Here is a 19,971-nt window from a genome sequence, read left to right as displayed (position 1 = left end):
ACTAACCCTTTTTCATTCTTAAATAAATAAATAAATAAATAAATAAATAAATAAATAACCCTGATGTAGGAAACTTTCCAAAAGTGTGTTCCTTTTGGTCTCTATTTGCTTTGACTGGTATTTGTCTATAAAAATGCCCATATAAGTTGTTAGAGGATTTCTTTTTTTATCTTATCAGTGCAAATCATGCCACTTATTGGTTTCTTTTCCACATAACAGTTCACTTGTGGTGATTACTCCATAAGAATAAAAAGGAACTTCAGATAAATCTCACAGTATATGTGGCTTGAAACCTGAATTCAGGCATCAAGACATGGTGTGACAAATGCACTTTGGAAGAATGAAGCTATCAGCAAAATGCCCTGGAGGATAATAAAACTCTGGGAGATAGGAGAGTGTGTATATGAGATGATGGATCCGTGACCTGCAAAGCAGACTCTATAAATTTTGGCCATCAATACCACCGTAGGAACAGTTCTCCTTCCCTAATGAGCTTGGTGTCCTCTTATAAAATAGGTGGTCCTGCAATCCCATTAAGTGGCATGAAGCCCCTGAAAATGTAGTTCACACAGTGAAAGTAACTCACCCGTGGGACTGATAGATCTGCCTGGAAAGTATGAGCTAAAAGTATCAAAAGACCATAAAAGAAAGGGAAGAGGTAGCTATAATTGGGGACAGTGGAAATGAGGCACAGAGGATTAACGAGGACTCCTTGGATTTAAGAATTCCATGGGTGGTGATGGATGTGTTAATTATTTATTAACAGTAATCATTACACAAGTATACATATATCAAGCCATCGTCTTGTACACTTTCACTATATGCATTTTTTTGTCAGTTAAATAATTTAAAATAATAAAGAATTGCATTATGTCACTTGAAACATATCATGAACAGAGTTGATGTTTGTATTAGATTATTTTTAATGGGGGTAGAGATTCTAACTCCCTGATTATTAATATACTAAATAAATATTCCTGTTTCAATCAGGTTTTATTTGATCTTACATAGAATAACCAGTAAAAATATAAACAAATTCAAAGGAACTCTTTAAAAGATAACTTAAATTTCTTTTAAAGGGATAAATGAATTAGATATCCTCAATTATCACCTCATATTATGTACATACTTTATAAAATACTTGCAAATGGAGATTTATAATATATTTTAGGTACACATAATTGTATAATAATAAATTAATACACTTACCACCCAATTACTGAAAATGAACATCACCAAAAGGTTGAAGTCTCTCTTATTCCCCTCCCTGACTTTGTCCCAGTTCCCATCTGATTTTTGTGTTTATTATTCCCTAACTTAAGAATAGTTATATGTATTTGATATCATATATATATCTTATTATATTTTACTCCTTAAGAAATATGCATCATGAAATATTTATTTTATGTATTCCTAAATGATAGTTTAGCTTTCCATTTTTGGGAACTATATATGGAATCATGCTTTTTATCACTTTATTACTCAGCAGTATATTAGTAAGTTACATCCATGCATGTATGTGTAGAGGTAATTCTTCATTTTCATGTCCTGAATAGAATCTGTATGAATTTGCCACAGTACAATTATCTGTTTACCTCTTCTTCTGTGATGATGAACACATAGTTTATTCCCAGCATTTTTGCTTTGCTTTCTGTTTGCATGTTCATGTGTGTACTCTAAACACTACTGTAAAATTTCTATGATAAGTTTCCAAGGGCACATACAGGCTAAGACTTTCCCTAGCATATATACCCAGGGGTAAAACTGCTGAATTGTAGGATATGTCCACCCTCAACTTTAGAAGATAATGCCAAATTGTCTTCCCAAGGTGTTGAAGAACTTTACACAGTCACCAGCAATGCATAAGGACTTTCATTGTTCTTTATCCTTGCCAGCACTTGATGCTCTTTTTTAAATTTTAAAAATAATTTTTCATTTTTTCCAGCTTTATGGAGGTAAAATGACAAACGAAAATTATATATATTTTTAGTGTACAACATGATGTTTTGATAGATGCATTCATTGTGAAATGATTACCACAACCAAGCTAGTTAACATATCTATCACCTCACGTTTACCTTTTTATAATGGTGAGAATAAGATCTTTGCTTTTAGCAAATTTCAAGTATACAAAACATTATTATTAACTATAGTCACCATGTCGTACAATAGATCTCCAGAAATTATTCATCCTGCCTAACTGAAACTTTGTACCCTTTGACCAACATCTCTCCATGTCTCCCACACCCCAGCTCCTGGCAGTCACCTTCCTGTTCTCTGTTTCTGTGAGTTTGACTTTTTTTAGATTCCACATATAAGTGAGATGCAGTACTCGTGTTTCTGTGCCTAGCTCACTTCACTTAGCCTAATGTTTTTCAGATTCACCCATGTTGTCAAAAAAGGTGCAAACGACAGGACATTGTTCTTTTCTAAGGCTGAATAATATTCCTGTGCCTGTGTGTGTAGGCTGTGTGACTCTTTTTAATCTATTCATCTGTTGATGAACACTTAGGTTGATTTCATAGCTTGGCTATCAGGAATAATACTGCAACGAACATGGGAATGCAGCTATCTTTTCAACTTACTGATTTCATTTCCTTTGGATATACACCCAGATGTGGGATTTCTAGATCACATGGTAGTTCTATTTTTAATTTTTCGAAGAACCACCATACTATTTTCCATAATAGCTGTACTAATTTACATGCCAGTCAACAGTGTTCTGTTTTGGCTGGCCGGGAGTCTGGGGTTGTGGGTACTGGCTCTGGTACTAGACCGAACTTGGATCCGCAAGGATGGGCCTGGAGCCTGGGGCTGCCGGGCCAGGCTAGTGCTAAAGTTCACTGGAGTGGTCCTGGCGCTGGGGTCTGCAGCAAAGTTGGACAGTACTTGATGTTTAACTTTTCATTTTTTGCTAAACTGATGATGTGAACTGCTATTTTATTTTCAATTCATTTTTTCTTCATTGCTAATGCATTTGAGCATTTTGTGCTGTATTTACTCAATTTACTAATCAACTTGTGTTTGTTATTCTGGAAAATTCCTATTCATATATGTAGCTGACTGATTTTTGCCTCACTCTTCACTCACCTGCAATAGCATTATACACCTATATCCTTGTGACAGTCCCTTTCATCCTCTTCACTTTGAGCATGATGATTTAACTTGTTTTGTCCATGTGATTTGAGTGAAAGTGATAATGAATGGGGATTTGAAATGTGTTTGTTATGTTTAGACCGGCCCTCTTGAGCATGCAGCCATGCCATGAGAAAAACTAAACTAGCCATCATTTCCCACTTTCCAGCTTGGGCCCTACACTGAGACACTAGGCAGGGTTGTACCAGCACACCCACAGACACATGAGTGATAAATAAATGCTTATTTTTGTCTGACTCAGAGGGTTCAAGACTGCTTGCTATGCAGCATTATTGTGGCAATGACTAACTGGTAAATATTTGTCAATTTTCTATTGAATCAGAAGCCCTTACTGATTTATAGGAAATCTTTATTTATTATAAATTACAATTCTTTGTGCTTACATTTCCTTACTTCTTTTCACTCAATTTATTATTTATTTTGATGTACAGGAGTTCTTGATTTCAATATATTATAATTTATTAACCTTTCCGTCTTGGTTGGGGTGTGTGTGTGTGTGAGTGTATTAGTATGCCAACTCTTCCTCATTCCATGTTTATAAAGACATTATCACATCTTTTACTCTAAAAGTTTTATGGTGTCCCTTTTCTATCTTAGCCTGGTAATAAATTTTATGTATGCTGTAAGGTAAGGAGCCAGTTTCTTTCTTTCTTTTCTTTTTTCTTATTTAGATAACCAATTGGTACAACATCATTTATTGAATAGAGAACCCCTCTCTCACTGATCTGTAGTAACATTTTAACATACGAGTATACAAAGTTTCTGTATATAGGTGCTTTATCTGGCTATACCTGCAATAACAATCTGTCTTGATTCTTAGAAATTTATGATACATTTTTTATCTAGCAAGACAAGTCACTCTACCTGATTTTTCTTTATCAGGATTATCTTGGCTTCTTTTGGCCATTTGTCTTCTAATATAAATTTGGATTGTAATTCATTCCTAGTTCCCTACCATACTACTTGAACAATGTTACCATTCTATTACAATTTACAGCCAGCTGGAATACACATCTGCTGTGAGTGGTGGGATTGAGCAAATCAGGATCCTATTGTTTCAGATATTTTGCTAGGGACTGAAGATTCCTAATGAAGAAGAGATGTTCTATTACCTTAAGGAGTTCACAGTTCACTAGATGCTGATGATATATGATATCATAGTGGGGGACCCTGTGAGAAATTGAGCTTGTTGTATTTTACTTTTTACTGGAGCCAAACTGTTATCAGAAATTTGCCTTGATCTTTGAGAAACACAACCATTACCTCCATTCCTAGCCATGAGCAGTGGTCCTGAAACTATAAGCTATTGGAAAGCAATGAGAGTATCTCTTCATAGGAGTATAGACAAACAACCTCATTGTCCAGAAAATAGATTATTACCATCCCTTTCCTGTTGAGGTTTAAGAAAGGAAAATATACAGACTAAAGGCACTAAGGCAACTGCCCTTAGTATTTAAGGATCCAAAGACAAAAGATCCCAGTCCCCAAGGAGAGGTGGAGAAAAGGGTAGGTGGTTGGGCTTTTAACACCACATAGCATACCTTGACCTCAGTTCTGACTCTCATTTTCAGTGCTGCAATGTTGGCTTGTGAGTAGAGGATGGGGTGCTCGGAATAGACCAGGTGTTTCAGGACAAGATCAGGAATAGATAACCCAAGATGATGACTTTAGATAGGCCCTGAGCAGCTGCTGTATTAGTCATTAAATATCTCTCTTGAAGTCAAAGCTGACCATCCTAGGCTCTGCTGGAGATTATGTCTTCCCTAGAGGTTTTGGACAGAGCTTGCTCAAGCCAGTTGTGATTCAACCATCAGCAGTTCCTACTAGCACCTGTATAGCAGGAGAAAGTACTTAACGGTGTTCCTAGATGCTACACATACTGAGCACGCAGGATGGATCAAAGAATGCTCCTAGAGAAGAGGCAGAGAAAAATTTATAAGAAAAGATAATCCTTGAGCTAATAATTGAAGAAAGAGTAGGAATTTTTAAGGTTGTCAAGAGAGACAATTCTTGGCAAAAGCAGCATCCCAATGTTACAGCACTTTTAGAATTTGTCTAGCAGATTTACCTATGTTTTTACTGGAAAACCCCCCATCCCCCCCTCAACACACACACACGTAGTCTATGAAAATCTCAATGCTTGAAGAGGATAAATTTAGATGCAAAGTCAGGTCAGTAAGACTAGTGGCCTATGAATACCTTGCATGTCATGTATGCAAGGATAAGCTATTGAAGAATTTTACATATGGCCATGAATGTTCATACATGCATTTGAGAAAAACTACTGTGATAATGATTTGGAGAATAGATGAAAATGAGGGACAGTATGGTAGGCAGAATAATGACCCAACAAATATGTCCACTTCCCAGTCCCTTGAACCTGTGAGTATGCTACCTACCATGGCAAAAGGGACTTTGCAGATGTTGTTAAAAACCTTGAGATGAGAAAATTATCCCGGATTATCCAAGTGGGCAGGGGAGGATATCAGAGTGAAGCAATGTGAGAAGAGCTCAACCCACTGTTTCTAGATTTTAAAACGGAGGACGAAGCCCATGAGCCAAGGAATGTGAATGGCCTCTAGAAACTGGGAAAAGCAGAGAAACAGATTCTCCCCTGAGGCCTCCAGAAAGGAAGCAGCCTTTCTGCCACCTGGATTTCAGCCCAGTGAGATCCATGTTGGCCTTTTAACCTACAGAACTGTAAGAATATAAATTTCTGTTGTTTTAAGCCTGTAAGTTCGTAGTAATTTGTTACAGCAGCCATAGACAACTAATACAGATGACAAAACTGCTGGCAGAGGGATAAATGAAATAACTGCTATAATCCATATCAAAGAAAGTATTTTGTGGAAGGTGGTCATTCATTCTGACAAATGTATGGTTTCCCTAGAAAGAGTAAATACAGGCAGAATTTGCCCTGATGATTAAATTTTTTAGAAGGCCATGAAACATAATTTGCTTTGAACAAAGATGAATTACCCACTTGTGGTAAGTATCCTTCAGTGAATGCCCCTTTAGGTACAAAATGAATAGGGCAGCAGAAAAAAAAATGACAATCTATCTAGACCTTTGAGGCATGGAAGAAAATTCCTTTTAATTAAATTAGTGAGAAAGTTAGCTGATTTTTTGAGAATATAATTGTTTTAATTAGCTATTAGGCGATGACATGTCATTATTAGTTAATTTTCAGTCTCTAAAAGATAACGTTATCTCATGGCTTAACTTTAACGGGGATCCCATACATCTTCTGATGTCATGGGCCATGCATGGGTCTGGGTCATAGGCTGCCAACTTACTTCTTCCAAAGACTGTTTTATTGATTGAATTTATAAACTTTTTAGGAAAGAAATATAATACAGTTTAGAAATTCTGACAACCTAGATTCAAATCTTGGCTTTATTATGTAGTAGCGATGTGGCCCTGGGTCAGTAGCTGAATGCTCGCAGCCTATTTCCTCATCTGTAAAATAAGAACAACAAGAGCAGCTATCTTGTGCACTTGCTGTGAAGATTAGAGATGATTGCTCAAAGTATTGGGTATGATGTCTAGTACAAGTAACAAACATACAGTAATATTTATCACTTACACGCACAGGCACACATGGGGGCATTACAAAATGGATGGGACATGTGAGAAACACATACCATATTCTGGATTTTGTATTACAGTTATGTGTGGTCTGGGTACCCTCCCTACTTAGTCTATGTTCCTTTATAGCAGACCAAGACTATGTGGCCTGAAAGAGTTTGCTATGATAGCCCATAAAATTGAAGACTCAGTTCTTGGCATTTTGGTACAACATATGAAATAGAGGAAGCTTGCACTGCAATTTGAACAACAATAAAAATTTCAGAGAGTGTTCAAGATAAAAATAAGAATTTGGGCAGAACAATTATAATGTGATTAAATGTAGAGTCTAGTTTGAATAAATTTAGAAGGTTCTTAGGAGGGGAAGGGATGGAACATCAAATTGATAGATGTAAGAAGGAACTGAATTTTATGGTAGGTGTATATTTCATTTAGTGGTGAATGAAAGGCCATGGGTGAGTCTGGCTCTCCTGTATAATGATCTTGGTCACCATGTGTAGGTAGAATGGAAGGCAAGGTGTGAGAGGTCAATGAATTAGCAGAAAAGAATGCAGTCTATACACATGGAGGATGACAATATAGTCTTGAAATAATGCTGGCTGAAGTAGGAGATAAAATAGAGGACTGAATCTAGAGGCAATAAAATGTAAAAAAAAAAAAAGTCCATCAATAAAGAACTTGGAAAATTGTTATTACTATATCAATAGAAAAGTAGTTACTATCATAAGAACTCTAGTTAGTCATTGAAAATAGCAAGTGAATTCCATCTGAATTTATTGACATGTATAGAAATTCATCATTTACTATTGAAAGAAGAAAAGCAAGATGAAAAATAGTATGTATCATATAACATCATTAGTATAAAGATAATTACAGAAACATTTTAATAAAGATTACTTGTGGGAATAGAGATGAGGAGAGTGCTGCTATTTTTAATTTTATAATAATATACTACTTGAATTTTTTACAACAAACATTATTTTAATCATAACATTAAATGTAAAACAATAATGAAGTTTGTAAAGTAGACTACCAGTATATCATAAATATCCAACTCCCCTAGACAGATAAGTAATTTACACACAGCCAGATCTCAATAATTACTTGTTTAAAGGAATGAATGTCTAAAATAAGAGGTAAAATACCCACAGAATTCTAAAATAATGAAGAAAAATTGTAAATTGTCCTAGATCACATGAAGCAAAAATTGATCTTCTAACTGCTATTTCTTGTAAATTGTCAAAACAGATTGTAGCCCATACTTTGGTTTTTTCAACTGTAAAATGGGAATTACTGTTTCACTCTGTTGAAGAGATCTTGGGGAAATAAACTATTTCTCTGAGGACTGCGTGGTTTGTGCAGTTTACCTACACCAAAGTTGTCATCTGTAAACGTTTACAGTATCAGATTTGAGACCTGGGGTTCTGTTATTCAGTATTCTGTTTCATGGTGTGATTTAAGTTACATAAACCAAGAGCTACTGGAGTAAGAGTACTGCTCTGAATCACAGTACTCAGGCACAGATTTGTTATATAGTGGTAAACCCAAGTCCCTTATGGGTACTAATGCAGAAACTCTGCAACCCGGGAACCTTTGTGCTTTTCACACATCCATGCTATAACGGCAGTAAGACTAGAATTATAATTCTTCCAGTAAATTCTACTTTATTGAATACCAATCTCTCTGGAGTTACAGCTAAAATAATAAATTACATAATAATTACAGATGCAATGCTTATGGTTTCCATTTCCTTACAGATCTGTGAATATGAGAACATACACCCCCGACCACCACATAAATTAAGTTCTACAAGCACACTCCTGGCACCAAGGCTGTAGTAACATACATCATGCCTGTTGCCAAGAGCAACTCAAATACATTTTTTAAAATTAATCTCTTACCACTGCCTATCACATTTACTAAATATCAATGTTTGTCAAGATACAGAATGATAGCTGTTTCTAAACCTTATCAGTCAACCTCCTTAAGTTTTCTGGAGGGCAATTCTACACTACCAAAAACCAAGTTTAAAAACTTGGTATCAGAATGAATCCATCAAAAAAAAATTTTTCAAAAAGACCCATTTTGCCCCTCAAGAAAAAAAAAGAAATCTATGAAAAAGAAAATCAGAAGCAGCCAGCTAAATTAAATGCAGTGTTTTCTCCATCTGTCCCCTGCAGGAGAAAGTGAAATGGCCTCTTGAAGAAAGCAGCTAGGTTTTTTTTTTTTTTTTTTTCATCCACTATAATACACACAGGCAGTTGTGAGTTTCTAAAGGCCATTCATTTGTCAGTAAGCACTGAAGAAAGAACCCTGTACTCATTAAGTGTACAGTTAAGAAGGATATGAAAGCCATATACACATACTTAAAATGCAGGGTTATCTCTGATAATTTCCCTAAAAATTCCAAGAAAAAAATTATCGGTTTTTGCGGCAGTGATCTGAAAAGAAAGTGCTCTTTAACCTCATCATCATTGTCGTCATTACTGTCATCAGTTCTGCCTTGAAATCTGTGACTCAAGAACTGTGTTCTTTCTTGGGACTTTAACTATCTGTAGTTGATGTATATGAGACAATTGAACCAGAATGATAATTTGAAATTCTTTTCAGAGTTAAGATTCTACATGCTTATCAAGTGTAATTAAAATTTTACATTTTAAATGTAAATTTGCTTCACAGGTAAATCAATTCTTTAAAAAAAATTACTTTCACTGAGTTTTTTTTTCATTCTGTGCACATGTGTCCTCATCGGTTAGTTCCAATTTAATAGTGAGTACATGTGGTGTTTGTTTTCCATTCTTTCAATACTTTGAAAACCTACCTAACAGGTACAGTGAACTCTATCTGGGTGATGGTAGTGTAGTGCTACTTACCAATAAATATAGCAGCACTAAAATGGAAAGATATCATCCAAGGTATCATCTCCCCAAAGCAATAATTGCTAAGTTTTTAGAAAACTTCTTTCCATCTTTTTTTTGTCTCTGTAAGATTTTTAGATAGTAATGAATATGCTACGTATGCAATTTAGCTACCTTTTTCACTTGATGTTATAGTATAAACAATTACTGTGTTTTTACAATCTCTATAGCAACACAAGTTACTGGCAACATAATAAAAATTGCATGTAAACTGAGGTATTATTTTTATATAAATGATCCTCTAGCTACAGGTATTTAGGTCATGTCCAATTAATCATTGAAATGTAGCAGTGACCATCTTAATATCAAAGGTGCTACTGGATATATATCATAATCAAAAGTATAGAAAATAAGGATTTCCAAAGAACATTTGCATAAGATAGTGTTATCTTATTGCATACATTAATTAACTGTGAGTGGTCAGGAAGACATCTGTCTTGAAAAATCCGTCTATGAAAAATATGAGGCGAAGGTCACAGAGCTAGTTAATGGCAGAATGTGGCACTCAAACATAAGCTTTCTGATTCAAGTCATACTAATGATGTTCCTTCTATTTCTACTCTCCATGAGGAGCCTCATTCCCTTCACTGAGTGCCCATAAACCAATACTAGTAAAATCTCTCAGACCCTAGCTCTCTCCAGAGTTCCATATCCAAATTTCTAACTTCCTAGAATTTAATTTCCTATAGATATCCCTATGTAACTTCAAGTGGGATCTTTCTACAACTCAACTATTTTTCATTCATTTCTCCTTTGGTTTCCCCGCATGGTTCCCTAGACCCCAAACAGACTCTATTGTCACATTTCTCACAATAAATCAGAATGTGAGTCCAGCAGATCGATTTTCTGAATATTTTCTTAGATATATTCTTCTCTATTGTCATTGCCAAGTGTTCAGGCCATCGCCATCCTTTTCTAGCTTGGATGACTGAAAAAACCCCCCTGGTTTTTTCTTTTTCTTTTTCTTCTTCTATAATCCACTCCTTGTGGTATATCCAACATTGTATATTTTAAAAGTATTTTTAAAATTCACTTTTAGAGATGGAAACTGTTTAGTAACTCACTACCACACTCCTAATCATGACATATATGTACAGCTCCTCCCAACCTATGCCCAGTCTAAGATCCCAACTTTAACTATTTTCTTCTGTGGTTTCATCATTCATATTGAATTACCCACAAAGACCCGCAAACTTTATGAATGTACAAGCCTTAAGGTTTATTTTTCACAGACTTGTTTATTGTTTGCAAATACCGTGTTTTCTTTATCCATTCATCTGCCGATGGACACTTAGATTGGTTCCATAGCTCAGCTTTCTTTCTTTTCTTTCTTTTCTTTTCTTTTCTTTCTTTCTTTCTTTTCTTTCTTTCTTTTCTTTCTTTCTTTCTTTTCTTTCTTTCTTTTCTTTCTTTCTTTTCTTTCTTTCTTTTCTTTCTTTCTTTCTTTCTTTCTTTCTTTCTTTCTTTCTTTCTTTCTTTCTTTCTTTCTTTCTTTCCTTTCTTTCTTTCTTTCTTTCTTTCTTTCTTTCTTTCTTTCTCTCTCTCTCTCTCTCTCTCTCTCTCTCTCTCTCTCTCTTCTTTCTTTCTTTCTTTCGGTCTAGATGGGTTATTTTAAAAGACTTGTCTTCAAGTGAAGAAATTCTTTCTTCTGTTTGACCTAGTCTATTAATTTAAGCTCTCTATTGTATTTTTATTTCTTTCACTGAATTCTTCAGTTCCAAGAGTTTTGTTTGGTTCTGTTTTAAGATATCTTTATCTTTGTTGAACTTCTCATTCAGATCATAAATTGTTTGCCTGATTTCATTGAATTGCCTACCTGTATTCTCTTATATCTCACTGAGTTTCCTTAACATTATTATTTTCAATTCCTTTTCAGACATTTCATAAATGATTTTTTCATTGTGGCCTATTACTGAGAACTTATTGTGTTCCTTTTATGGTATCATATTTTCTTACTTTTTCATGTTTCTTTGGTTACTATGTTAATATTTGTGCATCTAGTAGTTATTTTTCTAATTTTATGGAGTAGTTTTAGTAGTGAGAGACTTTTTCTTGTAGAGGGTGTCAGTTCAGTACTGTGCATTGGTTTCACTTCTGGGTGAACTCAGTAGGGTGGTGTCCATGCAGTTTCTTCAGCTATAATCCTCATCGGTGATGTCTGTGGTTGTCTCACTGGCCTAGGCTATGGGAGTTTATGATGGTCGTGGTGCAGTTTTGCTGGTGACATAAACACTGGGCTGACTGGCCAATCATATGCAGCTGTGGAGGGTTGATGGGCTGTCTATCAGGCTCTCAGGGGAGGTGATGGCTGCCACTAGACTGTATGTCAGGCTGAGCATGTGAGCCCAGCAGTGTCAGGTGGTTCTGCAGCAGTCTGGGTATGTGTGGCCGCTGGTAGACTGGCTATTGGGCTAGGTGTAGGTGAGTACTGGTATAGTGAAGCCAGAGGGATCTGCAGTGATCTGAGGGGCAGGACTGTCATAGAACTGTCAGTCTTGGCATGGGTACACATAAGTGTAACAGGGCCAGATGGCTCTGTGGCAGTCTACCTAGAGGCTAAGGAATGCCACAGGACCAGCTATTAGGGCAGATATGGGTGCACACCAGTGATTTGGGTCTGGGCAAAGCTGGACCACTATAAAACCAGCTTTCAGTCTAAGTGTGTGGCCTAAATGAAATGACAGACTGTGTGGCATAGGTGCATGTGGGCGTGGTGGCCAGCCAGTTGTTCAATGGCTTCTGCACCATGCAGGTTCACCTGTTCCTTGGGTAGGCGGTGTGCCTTATGGGTTTGGATGCTACAGTCTCAGTTGTCCTGTTGGACTAGGCTCTGCTGCAGGTACCTGTGTGAATGTGGTGGAATGATGGCAGGGCTTTATGGATGGAAAGAGTCAGCCACTCCTGGCTCCCAGTACAGGATACACTCCAGTAGTGGGTCCATTTTCAAGATGGTACCAAGCCATAGCAGCTTATATTGTAGGGGTGGGTAGTACACAGTGCATGCTCCTATTCTGAGAGAATGCAGCTGTGAAAACTCCCAGCTACTTTCCAAACTGGACTTGGGGCCTCTGTGGACTGGGGGACCCTCCTGCAGCTAGGATTGCTGGCACTGGTGTAGGCACTGGGGACCACAGGTGCCTCCAGATTATCTTTTCCCCTTAAGAAGTTCCCCAACTCCAAGGTGATCCCCACCAGGAAGACAGTGTGGCAGAAGCAGGATGCCTTGACCCCCTCTTGTGGTGTTTTCCTGGGCGTCTGTGCTCCACTTAGATTTTGCCACTCCCCTGGTAGTTTTCAGTGTACATTCTCAGTCAGTCTCACCAAAATGGATTTATTTGTTGTTTGGGGCTGTTTTTATTGGGGGGACAAGCACCAGGCAACTCAAATCAGCCATCTTGCTGGTACTATAAAGGACTGGGTGTAGCCACTTTTTAAACACATGATTTGCTCAGGGATTCACAGGCAATGACAGGATAAGGCTCATAACTTGGGTCTCCTGAACCTCCGCTTTGTACTCAAATGTGTGGATACAGCCACCTTCTATTCATACATGTGGTCAGAGAAATTGGTCTATAGGACACCCTCTGGAGACCTTTCCCATCAATCTACCCCACCACTTATAAATTATGCCTTTAAATCATATACCTTTATGCTTTAAAGTCAGTTTAAAGTGACTTTTGGTCATCACACGTCTGCCTCGGCTCCACAGTTGCACAATTACCTTACCACTAACTCCTAAAGAGCAAACATTCCTTTTTCTTTTTAATTTCCTTGGCCATCAAATTGTAATGTACTCTTTCTTGTGCATGAATAACCCATGAATGAACTTCGCAGGAGGCCTGACTCCTGACCCTCTCTGTACCCCATGCTCTTTCTTGAAGGAATGCTTGGCCAGAATCCTCCTCCATTAATTTTGTGGCCTTATCTTTTTGCATAGGAAGGATTATGACCAACTGCTAACATTTCAAGTAAAGGAAGTTGGTTCTGATTTTATCCTCGGTTAAAATTTGATAATATACATGTTAAAAATCTCTGCTTTATTTTTCTTTACTCAAATAAAAAACTATTTCTGTCTTGTCTAAGAGAATGTTGAACCCCACCCACCAAAGGAAAAAAAAAACCACTTTTTTTTCCTCCATTTTAAGTGATTTTCAAAAATCACTGGGATAAATAAAATTACAGAGAAAATGAGATAAAGTGTTTTCAGCGGCTCTATTGTAATACTGAAGTGTCTGCAATAGATGCTGTTCTTGGACCAGCTCATCACTTTCTATCAAAGGTTAAGAAATAATTGTTTGGGCACTGAATAAACGGATAAGAAACACAAGTAAGGTAGAAGGAAACAAGATTGAAATGTCTAAATCCTATGTTATTTCTAAAGGTTAGGAAAGAATGCATATTTTCTTTCTAAATGTCAATTTAATCTGAATGGCAGTGAACCTCGAATAACATTTGAATTTAATGTAGAACTTTTGAAAATGAAGCAATTGCCTAGCTAACTGCCTATTTTGCTTTTGGGTGAACTTTACGTTTGGCTAGCTGAAGTATCATTTCCATTTGGAAGTATAAACATAATAGTTGGCTGGTATCAGAAGAAAAGAGATGATTTATTTGTTGGCCAGCGATCAATCTGGGTTTGCTGAGGCTCAACAGGCAGGATAATGAATGGAGCTCTGCAGTTCATCTGACTGGACGCTCAGTTAGGATTAGAAAGGGCAAGCATTGAGCACTAGTCATTCAGAATTTCTAAATGCCAGTTCTATTTGTTGTCTCCAAACAGAAATGCTTTTTTTCAGGGAAGGTTTCACAGAACAGCTAAGTATAATTGACCCTTGAACAACATAGGTTTGAACTGTACTGGTCCACTTATATGCAGATTTTCTCCTACCTCTGCCACCCCTGAGACAGCCAACCCCTCCTCCTCCTCCTCTTCCTCAGCCTACTCAGTATGAAGACCACAAGAACGAAGACCTTTATGACGATCCACTTCCACTTAATGAACAGTAAATGTATTTTCTCTTCCTTATGGTTTTACAAACAACATATTCCTTTCTGTAGCTTATTGTAAGAATACAGTACACAATTCATACAACATATGCTAATTAACTGTTTTTGTTATCATTATGACTTCCAGTCAACAATAGGCTATCAGTAGTTGATTTTCTGGGGAGTCAAAAGTTATATGTGGCTTTTTGACTGCACGGGGGGTCAGCACCCCTGCATTGGTCAAGGGTCAACTATATACTGCAGAATTCTTCATAGGCCATATATAACTGTGAAGATTTGGTTAGTCTGGGAAGAAGACAATAGACTGCAAGGCAGTAACTGCCTGTTAACCCTGGGGATTAGTTAAATAGCTTTGTTTGAAATTTTTAACCTTGACCAAACTATCAACTGAATGGATCTGGGCTTAAGAATACACAAATTGGGTTTTGGGAAGTCAGTGATCAGCAAGGGATAAATTTAGGGTCACAGCTGAAAGAAGACAAAGCCAAACATAGAGCATCCCAGTAGACAGAGGAGGGTGGGAGGCAGAACTTGGCAGCACCTGTTGCATTCTGACTGACCAATTATTCCCTGCGTCTATTATCCACCTGAGTCACCATTAACTCTAACTCACAGGATCTGTCCAATATTTTTCATATTCTAGTGGAATTACTAGTTTCTTTTCTACATATTAGTATTTCTATAAATCAAAGACATTATCAATGGTAAAATTTCTGCTAGAGCCACATTTCAAAACTCATGGACATGTGAAAAATCCTCTTGACTCCTAATTGCCAAATAACTTTGAAGAAGCATCCTCCCTTCCCCTTATCAGAAAATGATGGAAATGAACTGGATTCCTGAGGTCCTTTAGGGCTATAACATTTTGGAAATAGAATTATTTAATATCTGAGAAAATCCAACACATAAAAAAGCATGGATTTCAAAAGTCCATACACTTCTAGGTAGGCGAACTTTCTAATATTTGTTTAAAATGTTGAGTGGAATTAAATTATTTTAGAAATTATTAACAAAATCTGCCTCTCAATTAATAAGCATGGATTTCAAAAGTCCATACACTTCTAGGTAGGTGAACTTTCTAATGTATTTTTAAAATGTTGAGTGGAATTAAATTATTTTAGAAGATATTAACAAAATCTGCCTCTCAATTAATCAGTGACTTTTTTTCTACCTTAGATGTTACTATTTCAAAATAATTTCTTCAACTCCCTTAGATATAAGAGTTACAAATAGACTGTCCGTAGTTTATGCATCTAGCATCAGATAAAAACTAGAGAGTTATAGAGAGCAAATGGCTTATAAAGTACATTGCTATTAATGTTATACTCAAGAGCTAGTTATCTTTTAGTCTAATTTCCCTTTTCGTGGAGGCAAAAAAATGTATACAGCCTATTTTATCCCCTATACAAAAATCTAAACACCACAGTAAGTGCAGAATCCTTGGCCATATCCATACAAAGATACTAGAATAATCAGCTACTCCCCACTCCTGTACCTGTAGCAGAGTCAAAATGTCCAAACTGCCTTATGTCACATCTTCCTAACTGCACATCCAGGGAAAAATAACAGTCACATGATGATGCATTGTGCTATTATGGCAAAACATTATTAGAAGTTAATTATCAGGATTCCTTTTACATATTCTCTATTAGATATGCATCTATGACAATGTGTATTGCTAATAGACTTTTAAATGGATTCAGAACATTGTCCACTCTTATATCTTTTAATATTATCATAACTCATCAATGTCCTGTCTTTCCTATGTACTGATGCATTAATAACTTACCAGAAATGACTAAATTACGTGATTTTTCTTCTCTTCCTCTGAGTTCTCCAAATTCCTTACCCCACTTTCTCCCTTATCACTCACCAAGAGAAGAAAAATATTCTGTGGCTTAATCTGGTGTGCTCCATGGGCCAGGTGGGTTTTTCTAGTATGTTTGGAAAAAGGAAAAGGTCTGTGGATTCAGACTGGAATGGATAGCTGAGCAGCTGCTATCTCCTCTCACCCTTGAATATCGATTGTCTAGTTTGCACTACTCTGCTTATCGTGGTTATATTTTTAGCAAGCCTCCTGTCAAAAAGCTGTTGCCAATCATCTCCCTTGAGTAAAGAAACCTTGGGGAAGCATAAAGATTAGGACAGGGATGTGTCTCTAATCTCCGAAGCCTCATGTTCTCTGGTATTCAAATTGACAGTGTTCAAGGGTTTCTTTTGTGCTAGCGCTGGCAGAACGTCATCTACGGTTTGTTCTTCCTTGACTCTTGTAACAAGTAAAACATGCCTGACTTCTGCTGCCCATGTATGGCACTCCCAAGGTTGCTGGTTGGCTGTAGTCTAGCAAAATGGACTTGAAAAAAAAAAAGGAAAGAATTTTGAGCAGATCTTGCAGATCTTGCTTGTCCTGGAATACAACTCTATGTTTGATTGTTTGCTCAGCTACCAAACTTTTCAGGGTCTTTAGCACTTTCATGAGCTAGGATGTCACCACCCTACTTCTAAGGCTCAGTCCCTGGTAGATGTGATCACAATGGCATTTTTCCTGAGGGTATAGCTCTGACTGAACTGATTTACCAGTCTTTTATGATGAATAAGTTATCATAAAACCTTCAACTCTCAGCCTGTAGTTGAATGTTTTTGTTTTTTTTTTCACTTTTCTCAAATCTACCATCCATATTTCAAGATACTGTTCAAGCAGAAAACTGATGCAATGGGAAGAAAAATATTTCAATGAAAATATAAAATCTTAGTCCGCTAAAGGTTATAGAGATAGATAAATAAATGCAGCAAGAAGACCCTACACCAACGGTTTCAAGAGATCTGAGTTCTAGACCAGTTCTGTCACCAGTTAGCTTCAGAAAAGTTCTTGAAAACAAGGAACTAAAGCTCAGAGAATTAAACCCTTTGTTCAAAATCACATAGTGCTTTGATAATACATAAAATTAGCATGGTGACCTGGGAAGAGCACAGGTTTTAAAACTAATCACAATGATTGGTCAGCTTATGTTCTGGTAGACCTACCTATATGCTTTTAGAGCAAAAGTAAATACTCCCCATACTCTACCTTGGACATCATCTTGAACAGCCAGCAGCTGCATTTGTCTGGCTTCAGCTTCAGACAGGCCTTCTGTGGTTACAGGTTCTGCTCAGTAACTTAATATGACACTGCCTCCTTCTTTTGTCCCTCCAACCTAGGGTGGCTTCCTGATGCTGTTAATCTCTGGGCTGCCTCATTGCCTCTATGTTGTCCTTTTGCTACCTGTGTGCTCTATTCACTGTGCTAAATTATCTCAGTGTTTGTTTTCCTAGTGGGACCCTGCTTGGTGTAATAAGTATGATTTTGAGCAAGTACCCCAAGGAAGTTATGTCTCAGTCTTTTTTCCCCCTCACCTTACAAATGGAACTAAAATAGCTACTGCAATGGACTAAATGTATGTGTTTCCCCAGAATTCATATATTGAAATCCTAATTTCCAAGGGGATGGTATTAGAAGCTAGGACCTTTGGCAGGTAATAAAGTCATGCGAGTGGAGCCCTTATAAATGAGATTAGTGACCTTATTAAAAGGAACTCAGAGAGTTCCCTTGATTTCTTTCTGCCAGGTGTGGATGAAATGAGATGTCCTCAGTCTGTAATCTGGAAGAGGGCCGTCACCAGAACCCAACCAAGCTGGCACCTCAATCTCAAACTTCCAGCCTCTAGAACTATGAGAAATAAATTTCTGCTGTTTATTAGCCACTCAGTTTATGGTATTTTGTTATAGCAGCCTAAACTGACTAAGACAACTGCCTATGGGATTGGTGTGATGATGGAAGATAACTTTCTCTACTATATAATTGGAATTTAATAATTCATAACTATTATGTGGCTGTTGCTGTTTTGGTGCTAGTTTTGTTAGCTATATATGCTGCTGTTGTTACTAGAATGAAAATTAAGACACTTAGCTCCCTAAGTAGTGTGTTTTCCCCACTGACACCCCACTGTTGGGTCCAAAGAAGCAAGACTATTTTTCCAACCATTTTGTTATTTGAAAGCTCAGTGAAAAACAGTGCAAGCAGTCAAGCATGCTCATATTTTTCAACAAATAATCTTTGGATCTTAAATATTTGAGAATATTTACTTGTAGATAATATGGGCTTGTAAGAAACATAATCTAATTCATGTATATATTATGCACAGAAAAGCCTAATGGAAATCTGTCACAAGTGGAGAAGAATATAGAATTTTGTGGGAAGGAGTAAAGAGTATCTTTCCTTTTCATTCTATTTCAATGTTGGTTACATTACTATGTAACAGTGTATTTGTACATTATATCATATCATATTATATTATACTAACTATATTATATCATATTGTATTATACTAATTATATTATATCATATTATATTTTCCAAATGAATTTTTCCAGTCTGCTCTATTTGCTACCAATATAAACAGCTATTACTTTAATAAGCAGAATCTCATAATTTTATCTTGAAGAATTTTAAGTGTTTAAATGTCATTAACTAAGATTAGTGAGAAATTCAGGTCACATAGTGTCAAAATACCTGTAGCTGAGGGTTTAGGATAGTGTAAACCTCATACGACCCAGCCACTGGAAAATAACTTTTTTCCAACTGAGGATTTAAACATTTCCATTTTCTTGGTTACTTTAAGTAGACAGGAAAATATTCACCAGCATGAGGAAATGGAAAGATCAAAGACTTTGAAGCTGAGAGAGTCTGGATTCTGAGGTCTGTCATGCCATGTCCTAGCCGTGTGACTTTGGACAGTTCACCTAATCTCCCTGACATTACGTTCCCCATTTGTAAATAGGGTATAATCATAGCTGCTGCAAGAGACACATGGTGGCAACAATGAGATGTCTTCAAGAATATGGAAAAAGAAATAAACTTGCCCTCTGGGAATTACATAATGAAATCAACTCATAGTTATATTCATGTTAATATCTCAGGCTCTGAAAACAGACAGAGCTGGATTCTTTTTCTGACTCCTCCATGCAATCTTTCGTGTTCTTGAGGAGGTTTTGGAAATTCTTCAAGACTTGATTTCCTCTATGTAAAACAGGGATAAACAAAAAGTACCTAGCTGAAGGGTTATTGTGAAAGTAACATAAAAAAAATTGGTACAATACCTAGTTTGTAAATACTATAACAAATAGCAACTCGTGCTGTTGTAATGGTTCACAATAGAGATATTCAAAACTGACTGTATTAAAGAGACTCCTGTCCAGCAAAATGTGAGAATAAACTGATTGAAGATGCTATCATACCAACAGAAAGACTGTGTCAACCACAGGG

The 19,971-nt window shown here is 36.7% G+C and overlaps 1 non-coding gene across 1 annotated transcript; it reads left to right on the top strand.

The window, feature by feature from the left end:
• Positions 1-5,184: 5,184 nt before the first annotated feature.
• LOC123650498 lies at positions 5,185-5,248 on the top strand. The gene has a single exon (XR_006739366.1). It is a non-coding gene; the product is annotated as a U7 small nuclear RNA (small nuclear RNA).
• The last annotated feature ends 14,723 nt before the right edge of the window (positions 5,249-19,971 follow it).

The sequence above is a fragment of the Lemur catta genome, chromosome 14, assembly GCF_020740605.2.
Source record: "Lemur catta isolate mLemCat1 chromosome 14, mLemCat1.pri, whole genome shotgun sequence".
NCBI lineage: Eukaryota > Metazoa > Chordata > Mammalia > Primates > Lemuridae > Lemur > Lemur catta.
The sequence above is the reverse complement of the archived record's forward strand: the minus strand, read 5'-3'. Positions and strand labels throughout refer to the sequence as shown.